This window comes from Hemiscyllium ocellatum, chromosome 4 (assembly GCF_020745735.1).
Source record: "Hemiscyllium ocellatum isolate sHemOce1 chromosome 4, sHemOce1.pat.X.cur, whole genome shotgun sequence".
Lineage (NCBI taxonomy): Eukaryota > Metazoa > Chordata > Chondrichthyes > Orectolobiformes > Hemiscylliidae > Hemiscyllium > Hemiscyllium ocellatum.
In genome coordinates, this window is record NC_083404.1 from 101,382,561 (window position 1) to 101,395,931 (window position 13,371).

The following is a 13,371-nucleotide window of genomic DNA, read 5'->3' on the forward strand; positions in this document are numbered from 1 at the left end:
AATACCACCATCCCTTTATTTAAGTTATTGAAATAGATTATCAGTACCCCAGAGGCAATTCACAAGGTACAGTTTGCCAACCTGAAAATGATCCACTTATCCCTACTGTCCTGTTGCCTGTTACCCAGTGTTATAGTCATTTTCATGTTACCCCAAATAGCATGAGCTCAGACCTGTGCAGTAAACTTTTATGTAGCATGTCGTCAAATGCATTTTAAAAGTTGAAATACACTACATTCATCGGTACCCCTTTAACTACCCTGGTCATTACTTCCTCAAAGAATTCTAATAAGAGTAATGTAAGATTGTACGTTTACTCACTGAGCTGGTAGATTTGTTTTTGTCACCGTGTGATTTATCATCATCAGTGAACCTCCAATGAAGTGCTGGTGTTCTGTCCCACTTGCTATTTATCTGTCTTGGTCTTTTGTGGTGGGTGGTATCACTTCTGTTGTTTTTTTCTGAGAGGTTGGTAAATGGGGTCCAAATCGATATGTTTGTTAGTGGAGTTCTGGTTTGAATGCCAGGCCTCTCAACACCCCACAAGCCCGAAGAACAGCAGAACAGAACGGCCACAGGATGTTACGAGAAATGATAAATGATGTCTACAACCAACTCCACAAAGATGAATGAGAAATTTTGTGCCAAAAAACTCTGTACACTAATACGACTGACCATGAATGGACAAATACATTAGAACGAGCCATCAACACTAAACAATAGTGGACCAATACAAAGGAAAGAAAGTGAGGACTGCAGATGCTGGAGATCAGAGCTGAAAATGTGTTGCTGGAAAAGCGCAGCGGGTCAGGCAGCATCCAAGGAGCAGGAGAATCGACATTTCGGGCATGAGCCCTTCTTCAGGAAGCCCTTCCTGAAGAAGGGCTCATGCCCAAAACGTCGATTCTCCTGCTCGTTGGATGCTGCCTGACCTGGTACGCTTTTCCAGCAACACATTTTCAGCTCAAGACAAAGGAAAGACTAGCCCTCCAAGAGAATCTGTCCAAGCTCATGTACAGCAATAACACAGATAATTCACAGACTTGGATAAAGAATCTGTCGGATCGACCACTCACAGATACGGAAAAACCCGTCCTAGTACAAGGGGTGAACTACAACCACAGAGACGCAGACAAAAAGGACTTCCTAGCAGCACTAGAATCCACCTTGAAAAACAACGGACTTACAGAAGAAATCCAGCAGGCCATCAAACAGACAGTAGCACCAACACTGAGCAGAAAGAAAGAAGGGAACACCCTCAACACACTGGGAAGGAAAGCCTTGGAAGGACTACGAAAAGACAGAAATATCATAATCCTACCAGCAGACAAAGGGCGCATGACCGTCATCCTGAACAGAACACAGTACATTGAAAAGGCAAACACACTTACCGCAGATACCAATACCTACCAACAGGTGGCAGTGAACCCAACTCCACAGGTCAAAAACCGTATTACAACTACACTGAGGAAACTTCACAAGACAGGTGAAATTAGCAGACCTTCAAAGAATGAAACCTGAAGGATCCAACACAGCCCGTTTTTACAGATTACCAAAGGTATGTAAGAGAGATTTGGGTGTTCAGGTCCATTATACCCTGAAGATGTAATGAAGGTTGATACAGCGGTCAAGAAGGCATACAGCATGTTTTCCTTCATTCGACAGAATATTGAGTACAGGATATTGGCAGGTCATGTTACAGTTGTATAAGACTTTGGTTCGGCTACATTTGGAATACTGCGTACAGTTCTGGTCGCCACATTACCAGAAGGGTGTGGATGCTTTGGAGGGGGTGCAGAGGAGATTCACCAGGATGTTGCCTGGTGTGGAGGGTATTAGCTATGAAGAGAGGTTGAGTAGATTAGGATTATTTTCTTAGAAAGACAGAGGTTGAGGGGAGACCTGATTGAGGTCTACAAAATCATAAGAGGTATAGACAGGGTGGATAGCAAGAAGCATTTCCCCGAATGGGGGACTCAATTACTAGGGGTCACGAGTTCAAGGTGAGAGAAGAGAAGTTTAAGGGAGATATGCATGGAAAGTTCTTTACACAGAGGATGGTGGGTGCTTGGAACACGTTGCCAGAAGAGGTGGTAGAGGCAGGCGTTATTTAAGATGTATCCAGACAGATACATGAATGGGCAGGGAGAAAAGGGATACAGACCCTGAGAAAATAGATGACAGGTTTAGATAGAGGATCTAGATCAGTGCAGGCTTGGAGAGTCGAAGGGCCTGTCCCTGTTCTGTAATTTTCTTTTTTCTTATAAACAAGCTCCCCCTCACCCCCATCCCCATCTCAGACCCATAGTCTCACTTCCTGGAACACCGACATACAGACTAGCAAAGGAACTGCAATGCAGCTGAAATATCTAGTAGAACACTCAAGCCACTCCATGCAGTATTTCCTTCATGTCATCAAAGACACCAAGATAAAGGACGATGAGGTCATGGTTTCCTTCAACATGATGACGCTATTCACATCAATAAACATTACCCTGGCCAAAGAAACACTGGCCTCACTGCTAGATAAATCAAGGACGCAAACACCTGACAGCACCAACTCCATCAGCATGGACAGCATCCTCAAACTAGTAGACCTGTGCCTCACGACCCACTTCATCTTCAACAATAAGACCTACATACAAAACAATGGGATGCCTATGGGATCACCAATATCAGGATCCTTAGTGGAAGCAGTTATTGCAGAGATATTAGATAACAAACATATTGATTTGGACCCCATTTACCAACCCCTCAAGAAAAGAACAGTAGTAATATCACTCACCACAACAGACCAAGACAGATAAATAGCAAATGGGACAGAACACCAGTGCTTTATTGGAGGCTCATTGATGATGTCACCTAGCAAGGTGACGAAACGTCTGAGAATAAATCTACCAGCTCAGCGAGCAAACATTCAACCTGACCCACAACCTGAGCTACAAATCTTCTCCAAACTCGCAAAGTAAGATAAAGGCCCATGGTGTTAGAAGCAAGATGCGAGCATGGATAGAAGCTTGGCTGTCTGACAGGAAGCAGAGAGTGCAGATAAATATGTCTTTCTCAGGATGGCAGCTGGTGACAAGTGGTGTTCTGCAAGGCTCAGTGTTGGCACCACAACTGTTCACTTTGTATATTAATGATCTAGATGAAGGAACTGAGGGCAGTCTGGCTAAGTTTGCAGATAATACAAAGATAGGTAGAGGGACAGATGGTATTGAGGAGGCGGGGAGGCTGCAAAAGATTTGGCTAGGGTAGAAGATTGAGTAAAGAAGTGGCAGATGGAGTACAATATGGGAAAGTGTGAGGTCATACACTTTGGGAGGAAGAATAGAGGATTGGACTATTTTCTAAATGGAGAAAATTCAGAAATCTGAAGTGCAAAGAAGTTTGGGAATTTTAGTGTAGGATTCTCTTAAGGTAAATTGCAGATTGAGTCAGTAGTTAGAAAGGCAAATGCAGTGTCGGCATTCATTTTGAGAGGACTTGTATATAAAAACAGGGATGTACTTCTGAGGCTCTATTAGGGTCTGGTCAGACAACATTTAGAGTATTGTGTGCAGTTTTGGGCCCCATACCTCAGGAACAATATATTGGCCCTGGAGCAGGTTCAGAGGAGCCTATCTAAATGTTTCTTAAATGATGAAATGTACTCGCTTCGACAACTACCTCTGGCAACCTGGTTCAGACACTCACCACCCTCTGTGTGAAAAAATTGTATCTTCTTCTGTATCTCCCCGCTCCCCCCACCCCAACTTTAAACCTGTTCCCTCTAGATTTAGACTCCACTACCATGGGGAAAGGTTGTTGGCTATCTATCATATCTCTGTCTCACATGATTTTATAGACCTCTATAAGGTCAACCCTCAGTCTCCTACACTGCAGGGAATGCTTTGTTTAAGACCTTGTGATGCAGGCCATCAGTTTGAGGGACTTCTCAGCCTTTAAGTCCTATTAGATTTGCTAGTACATTTTCTGTAGTGATCGTACCTTTTGCCTAACTCACACCCCTCCACATTTTGACTCCTCTTGGGATACTTTCCGTGCCTACTACTGTGATGGCAGATAAAAGTACTTTTCCAGAGTCTCTGCAATTTTTCTTTTTCACTTTATAAATTCCCCAGCACCACATCTAAGGATTGAATGCTCACTTTAGTTACTCTATCATTTGTTTATACATGCAGATGCTATTATTATGTTTTTATATTTCTTCATTGTTTTCTCTCATAGGTATTCAATAGAAAGTCAACACCTCAGTTGAAGATGTAATTTATTCACCAGGACATTCTTAAAGAAGCATTGTTGTCAATTAAAGAGTCATCAATTGATCCCACAGTTATGGAATTAATTGTTCCCTCCATCACTTAGGTTATGCCTTTGGTGTGTTTCTGCTCATTCTTCTGCTAGAGAACTACCTCATTGCCAAAGATTATGCATTTGTAATATTGAGCAGATGACAACTACCCACCACCAAAGATAGTAGCCATGTGGAACAGAAAGGAAACACACTTAAGATTTACAATGATCTTATTGAAGGCTAAATGGTCTTTTCCTGCTCCTATGTCCTATATTTCTAAACTGTATCCCTACACCTCAAATTTCTCCTTTTTTTACCTTTTTTTAAGTCTTGCTTTTCTGTTTTCTAAAATGTTTCCAGTCTATAGGGTTATGATTGAATCGACTATCAATGCACCTTACTAAAGGAAACCTGCTGTCTTGGGCTGGTCTAAATAAAATCCTTGTTCCAAACCATAGTGCTTAAGTGTCTACTTTTAGAAGTGAACACACAATCCATTTTTGTAACCCAGAAGGATTTGGGAATGAAATGCCAGCCTCGTCAATGATACCCACAACTCAAAAAGGAAGGAAAGAAAATGCAGGATTGGTGATAGCATGCTGTTCTTATTTCCAGTTACATCTTTGGAATAACCCGCTGCAAAAGCGCCAATGATATAGCTGCAGCACCAGGAGTCCCCAGTATTGTGTAAGTAGTTGATTTCCATTTTAAATGTAAGTGGGAAGAAAACCAATATTTAACATTTTACAAATAATTAAGAACTGTGGATGCTGGAAATCTGAAACAAAAACAGAAATTGCTAGAGAAACTCAGCATATCTAGCAGCATCCGTGGAGAGAAAACAAAAATTAACATTTTGAGTCCATTGACCCTTCTCAATTCTGAGAAAGTGTCACTGGACTCAAAATGTTAACGCTGCTTTGTATCCACAGATGCTGCCAGACTTGCTTAGTTTCTCCACCAATTTCTGTTTTATTTTACAAATGTGCTTTTGTAAAACCTCCTGTACTTTGAGGCAGTGACCAGCTGGTGGCTCTGCAACAACAACCACTCAATTCATGGAGCCCAAATAACCGCGGTTTCTCAGTTCCTATTAAAAAAAACCCAGATTTTGTTTTTGCAAACAGTTGGTCAACTTTTGAAAGATTCCTTTCCAATTGATAAGTAAATGTGGAATAAACATCTACATTGTAGTAATATGTAAGGCTCATAACATGAAATAGCTTCAAGGCAAAGGATGGTTTTGAGAAAACAGTAGAGCAAGGTGCTTATTTACAGATTCTGCTCCTTTACAGGAACATTGAAACAGCAAAAAACTCAAAGCATAGCTCTGAGAAAGCAATAGTACAGAAAAAGCAGTAGGGGAACAAACAGAGAGTAGGAGCAGAGCATAAAAGCAGGATCACCATGTGGAATAAGGGAGGAGGACAGAAGCACTACAGGAGCAAATCACACCTTCTGCTACCACTCTGTCTCCCTAATTCCTCTTCCTTTTTACCTTTTGTTCTACATGTCCACCATGTCTCTCTCAATTCCTCCTCTGACTATTCCCATACTCTAAACTGGCCGGATAAAGTATATTCTGACACCTCCTCCGCCACCACCCCACCCCCCTAACCCCCACCACCATCCTCCTGCCCTGCCCCTTAGCCTGAATTCAAGTACTTGGTGCTGGCATTCTGGGTGATATTTAATTGAGTTAACTTGGTCTCCCCCAGCTGTTGGCAAGCCCTGCATTGCCACTGGTAGGGACAGCCCACTGTATAAGGTGCCTCTCGGGCACTTAATTGGATAGCAGGAAGCTTTCCCCGAGATTGAGGACCCTTGGGGAAGACATTCTACCTACTAGACACCAGTCAGCAATGACAGGTTGGCAGCTGCATTGAAGGGCAATGTCCCCGAGGCAGCTGTTGCCAATGTGACTATCTAAAGCCCACCCTCAATTCCGGCGCTGCGGGCCTAGATCAGGTACAGAGTTGCCTTTAAACAAGGAACATAGCCCTCCCCGCAGGGACTGCAAGCAACCCCATATGAGTTTGTTTGTCTTGTTACCTTCCCCAGCACCCACCAACCATCACTGCATCAATACCATCAGCAACTGGATGAGGCCCTTATGGGTTATCAATTGGCCGATTAAGGGCCTCAGATGGCGGTAGGTTGGGAAGCTCATCCGCGGTCTGTCTCACTAGAAATTTAATCGGGATGGAGATGGGAAAGTGGCAGGGACCCTACTAGCTACCCTGCAGCCTGATCAAATACCTTCCACCCCCAAACTCGCCAAAGGGGAGAGCATTATATTCCCCTCTGTGTGCACTAGCACAGCATAAAATAAAGTAAACAATCTATCAATTACAACATAAACAGCAAAGGAGGAGCAAAATAATATCACAACATGTTTCAGAAATACAGTCAAACCAGATAGCATGCTGTTGACTAAAGCAATCAACATTACAACAAAAAGCACCACAGGAATTAGGGAACAGATGCCACAAAGTAGCTTTGATGTATATCTAATTTTTATATTCAAATATAGAATACATTACTATCAATTGCAGAGTCTATGAGACAGTTTTACTTTGAAGAAATAAAAGCAAAATTTTGGTTTTACATTATTTACATTACATTCCCCATTTAGAAAATAATCCACGCCTCTGTTCTTCCTACCAAAGTGCATAACCCCAACTTTCCCACATTGTATTCCATTTGTCACTTCTTTTCCCAATTGCCTAGAATGTCCAAGTTCTTCTGCAGCCTCTCCACTTCCTCAACACTACCTGTCCCTCCACCTATCATTTGTACCATCTGCAAACATAGCAAAAATGCCCTCAGTTCCCTCATCCAGGTGAATACTTGTGGTCCCAACACTGAACCCTGCGGAACTAGTCACTGGTTGCCATCCCCACGTTTCGACTTCAGAAAGCTGAAAGACGTTACGTTGAATAAATCACCTGGACAAGGTGGACTACACAGAGAGAAAGTGAGGACTGCAGATAGTGGAGATAAGAGTCGAAAAGTGTGGCACTGGAAATGCACAGTAGGTCAGGAAGCATCCAAAGGGCAGGAGAGTCAACGTTTCGGGCATAAGCCCTTCATCTATAATAAGAGATGGATTTCACCCCAGAGCTCTGAAGGAGATAGCTGAGGAGATTGTAGAGGCATTGGTGTCGATCTTTCAAGAATGACTGGAGTCAGGGAGGATCCCAGAAGACTGGAAGATAGCTAATATAACATTCCTGTATAAGAAGAGAGGAAGGCACAAGGCAGGAAACTATAGGTAAGTTAGCCTGACTGCAGTCATTGGTAAGATTTTAGAGTCCATTATTAAAGATGAGGTTGTGGAGTACTTGGAAACGCATGGTAAAATCAGAAAGAGTCAAAGCATGAATAGAGGATTGACTGACTCACAGAAGGCAGACAGTAGCGATAAAGGGGTCCTTTAATGCTGCCCCCGAGTTTCCTCATCAGCCATGGTTGCCTCATCGTCCCCTTAGGTGGAAGTGGGTACTGCGGATGTTGTAGATTAGAGTCAAGATTAGAGTGGTGCTGAAAAAACACAGCAGGTTAGGCAGCATCTGAGGAGCAAGAAAACCAATGTTTCGGGCAAACGATTCCTGATGATTTTCCTCCTAATCATCCTCCCCTTAGTACATTTCTTGTTTCTTGGGATGAATTTCTCCTGTGGCTCCCGAATTATCCCCAGAAACTCTTGCCATTACTGCTCCACTATCTCCCCTGCTAGGCTTCCCTTCCAGTTAACTCTGGCCAGCTCCTCCCTCATGTCTTTGTAGTTACCTTTACTTAATCGTAAAACCATTACATCTGATTCAGTCTTCTCCCTTTCAATCTGCAGGGTGAATTCTATCATACTGTAGTCACTGCCTGCAAGGGGTTCCTTCATGTTCAGCTCATAATCAAGTCTGCCTCATTACACATCACCAAATTTAGAACTACCTGCTCCCTAATGGGCTCTACCACAAGAGGTTCCAAAAAAAACCATCTTGTGGACATTCTACAAATTCTTTTTCTTGAAACTAGCTGATTTTCCCAGTCCATCTGCATATTGAAGTACTCCATGATTATTGTAATTTTGCCTTTATTAAATGCCTTTTCTACCTCCTTATGTATTTTCTTCTCCATATCCTGACCACTGCTAGGAGGTCTGACTCCCATCAGCATCTTTTTTTCCCTTTGTGATCCCTCAACTCAACCCACACAGCACCTCCTCTATTCAATAGGACGTGTATCCTTGAATGTATAGTTCCCAGCCCTGATCCCCTTGCGACCATGTCTCTGTGAAACTCACAACATTGTGCCTGCCAATTTCAATCTGCGCTACAAGCTCATTGTCCTTGTTTCGTATACTGCGTGCATTTAAGTATAATATTCTCAGTCCTGCTTCTCATAGAGGTTTTCTGATTTGCTGTGCATGAAGTTAGATTCCTGTCCCTTTCTATACTCTCTGTCCTATTACTTGTTCTGGCAACTTTAACCTCTGCAGAGCCCTCCCCACCTTTAACTTTTTTCCATAATTCTCCATGAAATTGAACCAAATTGAACCCCACACCCTCAGTATTTTATTTAAAGCCCTACCCACAGTCCAATTTGCAAGGACTCTGGTCCAGCATGATTCAGGTGGAGTCCCATCAGAACAGCTCCTTCCTTCTCCAGTATTGATGCCAATGTCTCGTGAATTTGAACCTGTTTCCCCCACACCAATCTCTGAAACACTTGTTTACCTCTTTAGTTTGTTGATCCTGTTGATTTGATCATAGCTCAGGGAGTAATCCAGAGGTTATTATCTTTTTGGTGCTTTTTAATTTGGCCCCTTGCTGCTCATATTTCCTCAGAGGAATCTCTTTCCTCTTTCTACCTATAACATTGGTACCTACGTAGACCATGAAAACTGGATATTTCCCCTCCTACGCCAAGTAGGCTTCAGGTAGGAAATACAATCTTTGGGAGTCTTGATCCTGGCCACAGAGAACAGTGCCTTTCCCCTATTATATTATCCCAATTACAACAACCTTTCAATTTTCTCCCCTCTCTTGAATGGCTCCCTGTACCATCGTGCTATGGTCAGTTTGCTCAACCTCCCTACAGTCCTACTCTCATCCACACACAGCAAGAATCTCAAACCTATTAGACTAGCTCAAGAGCTGAGCCTCCTTCAGCATTATCTCCTGGAACCCTCATCTTGGCTTACTCACAGTCACACCCTGCTGTCTGACCACTGACTGAATTTAAGGTAGCTAACCTAAGGGATGTGACTGCCTTCTGACACACAGCATCCAGATAACTCTCCCCCTTGTTGATTGTTGCAGTGTTCAAACTCAGACTCCCACTCATCAACCATGAGTCAGAGTTCCTCAAGCAACCAACATTTGCAACAGATGGGGTCACAACAAACCACAATAGGGTCCACCAGCTCCCACATCATGCAGGTACAGCACATCACCTGGCCCAGCATCTCTATTGTAATTACTTCATTCTTAATTTAATTTTAAAATATTTCAACTGGTATTTTAGTTCATAACCTGTAAATATTTTCCCTTTTTACTTCAATCTGAAAGTAACCTGTAAAGATAATCAAATTAGTAGCTATCACCAACCAAGAATTTTATGGTTTATTTCTGATGTCACTTTTTTGTGCTGGGTCCCTAATCCTGGGCTTCAATTTATCCTGTTAAAAATCCATACAAACCATGAGCCAACAAAAAGTAAGCAAAAAGCATCTCTTCCCCTCTGCACCAAATCCTCACATTGTCTCCAAATTCCTCACTTGGGTTGTGTCTCACTGTGGATGAGATCTCCTCTTCCTAATCATGCGAAGCTTACTATAACTTACTAAAACATTTAATGTAAAATTTTCACCTCAGTTCTGCACCTACGGAAACTTCCATCATGCACTGAAGATTATGTCCCTTGCAAATAAAACACACCCAATGCCACCCTCAGCCTGATGGCCCCCCATTGTGTGTGACTGCATCAATTGTGCGTGGATCCCTGGTACACCAAGTGTCACTACGTACTGAGGTTCTACCTGTCCCCAGTGTTGCGAAGGATGGGCCTGGCCTCGCTGCTGCGGAACACTCCAAGTAGTTGGACCATTCCGTATCATCCAGTCTTCATGGAGAAATTTATGAAGAAAAACACCTTTGACCACAAGTCCATCAGGAAGTGGTCAGCACGTAGTGTCCTTGAGACCCTTCAGAATAAAGGAGAGGGCAGATCTTGTTGGGCAGTTCCCAGGGCAGACTGTCAAAGTCATTTGGCAGAATGTCTCATTGCCAGAACTTTCCAAAAAGCACCAGGACATGGCTTGGCTGGTGGTGAGAAGGGCTCTTCCTGTGAAATCCTTTATGCATGCCCGGACTCTCTGTGCCACCGCACGCTGCTCTCGAAGTGGCTGTGGAGGGGACGGGACTATCATACACCCCCTTCTGGAATGTGCCTATGCAAAGGAAGTCTGGAGGTTTGCGGTGGTATTTTCGAGAATCGTGATGTGGGACTCCGTGCTCTACAGTCTTTTCCCGGGATGCACACTGAGACGAACATCAACTGTGCCTGGAGGATCATCAACTCGGTGAAAGTTGCTCTTTGGTCTGCCCGAAACCTGTTGGTCTTCCAGCTGAAAGAGTTGACCTCGACTGAGTGTTGCAGACTGGCACATTCCAAAGTCCAGGACGACATGCTGAGGGACACACTGAAGCTTGAGGCAGCTGCCGCCAAGACGCGGTGGGGAAAGACCACCGTATAAGATCTGCCAGCCAAAGAACAATGGGGGCCAAATCAGTAATTGGGCTCCGCTGATGTCTCAGTTAAATACCAAGAGGATGGATGGTTAACATACAGACTTATAAATACAAATGACTCAGTCTGTCCTCAGTATGTAAAAACATGTAATGTATATATGAATGGTATCACTAACTGCACAGATATCAAAATACAGATATATGAACAAAGTATATTTTTGAAATACAAAAAACACATTTTATATGTATGTGCCTATCACAATATTCAGAACCTTCCCTCAAGACCAAAGAAAATATGCACCTTTATTATGACAATATAGCAAGAAAAATAGTCACAATCAGTGGAGGCAGGGAAAGGCTTGATTAATTGGAAACCAGGATGAAGTGGGACAGAGGAAGAAGGTGCGGCGCGCGCTGGCAGCAGTAGGGGGCGCTGATCTCGCGCGGGATCCGGGGGTACGTTCCCACGGGCGGACCGGAAAGGGGCCTGCATGACCCGGCGGTGGTTGCCAGTAGTTGTTGTGACCCGACAGTGATTTCCGGGAGGTTTGCGTGTGAGTTATTACCCGGCTCGTCACGGGAGTAAGTCAATGTTCATTCATTTGGAAAAGTCCGGCAGCTATTCGGTTAAACTCGGGCCGTCTGTGTTCACGGCGGTAATGGGGGGGGGGGGGGTGTGTCTGTGATTCCTGGTGGAGTGAGGGTTCTCTCGGTGAAAAATGTGACTGTAACTTTATTTGGAGCCAGGTTGCAGGCCCAGTCACATTGCGCTTTATTTTTAAACTGCAGACGGAGATAAACGGGAATAACTGTATCTGTCTGTGAGGTTTGATGCAGAATAACTGTCTGTCCTGTTGTATTCCGCTTCAGTAAATTAACGGAATGTTTTTGAGCGCTCTCCAAATGAATGTATTTGTTCAAAGTAAGAAAACGAAACCTTAAGCGGGAGCTGTCAGCTACCTTGTGAACAATGAAGTGAGTTAATCCTTTTTTAATGATGTGTTTGTCAGACTGGAAAAGTAAAGCAGTTATATCATTCTTTTCATGACCATCGAATGTCTCAAAAGTACGTTCTGGTCAACAAAATACTTTGTGTAACCGTTCGTGTATTGGAAGCTGACAGCCAGTCGGCACAAGTAGCATTGATAATAACCAAATAATCTGTTTTTGTGATGTTGACGGTGGGAGGAAAAATTGGCCACGAGAGATGGGAGAATGTCCTTACTTTTCTTTGAAATAACATCACTAGGAACTAATCATTCTACGCCGATGAGTGGTTTATTTCCTTACTGTTGTCAACGGGGCTTTCATTGACCAGAATTCCATTGACCATGCATTTCGATACTCTCACCACAAGAGCAGGTCAGAGAATTGTGCAGTGAGTAACTCACCTCCAGTTTCCCTAAAACCTCTGAAGTATCTACAAGGCATAACTCATTAAAACGATGGAATGTCCATGCCAAGAGATCCATTTGGATTTATTCTTATTTGATATTTTGCAACAGTCTAATATAACTGTGTAGCTTCATGGCACATTTTAGAGGGCAGTTGTGCCATGTCTACTACAATACAGTGGGAATTGCTGACAGTGTTGAAGAAGTTAACATTTTTTTGGAATCACTTTTCTGATGAAGGAAGTGTTCTTCTGACCACCAGTGCTATTGTGAGCCACTGTACTAAATCTCCTCAAAATTTTGGAAATTACAATGTAAATGAAGCAGATTATTCATTCATTAGTAGAAGTAAGCTTTTCAATGTTTACTCAGAAGGCCTCCAGACTAATTTCACTGGCTAATTTCAGTTTTGCTCACCCTCAGATTGTTGCAACCTCTGTTCTCGGCTGCATGTGAAATTATGGGCTTCGTTCCTGACCAAGCCATTCCCTGTTTTTTTTTCTCTCTACGCTATCCTAAAGTCCATTTTCCTGATGATGCTGCCCCACTTCCCTGTTTTATTTCCACTTTCTGCCCAAGCCCCTGTCTGACAACTTTATTCCCAAGTCTCACTGCCTCTAGGAAGCCTTGTTTCCTCCTCTCTACAGCAACAAGAATTGCATCTATATAACACTTTAAACATAATTTTCCTATAAAGTGCCTTGGGACATTTTATTATCAAACTGCATTCAATATTGAGCCATGAAAGGAAATACTAAGGTGGATGATGAAAATTTTACTAAAGTGCTAGGCTTGAAGGAGTATGTTAAAGCAGAATTGTTAAACTCGTACTTCAGATGATACCTTGTGTGCATTTTCCACTTTAAATGTTTGATTCATGTCATTCAACTGGTATTTTTCCTATTCAGTAAATAAACGAATGGAATTA

General features: G+C 43.0%; 1 protein-coding gene across 2 annotated transcripts in view; it reads left to right on the forward strand.

The window, feature by feature from the left end:
* The first annotated feature begins 11,570 nt into the window (after positions 1-11,570).
* ints8 (integrator complex subunit 8) overlaps positions 11,571-13,371 on the forward strand; it is a 91,664-nt gene continuing 89,863 nt past the window's right edge. For both annotated transcript variants that reach the window (XM_060823686.1, XM_060823687.1), the window contains exon 1: positions 11,571-11,631. The gene's annotated coding sequence lies outside the window, so the exon portion shown is untranslated. The remainder of the gene's footprint in view (positions 11,632-13,371) is intronic.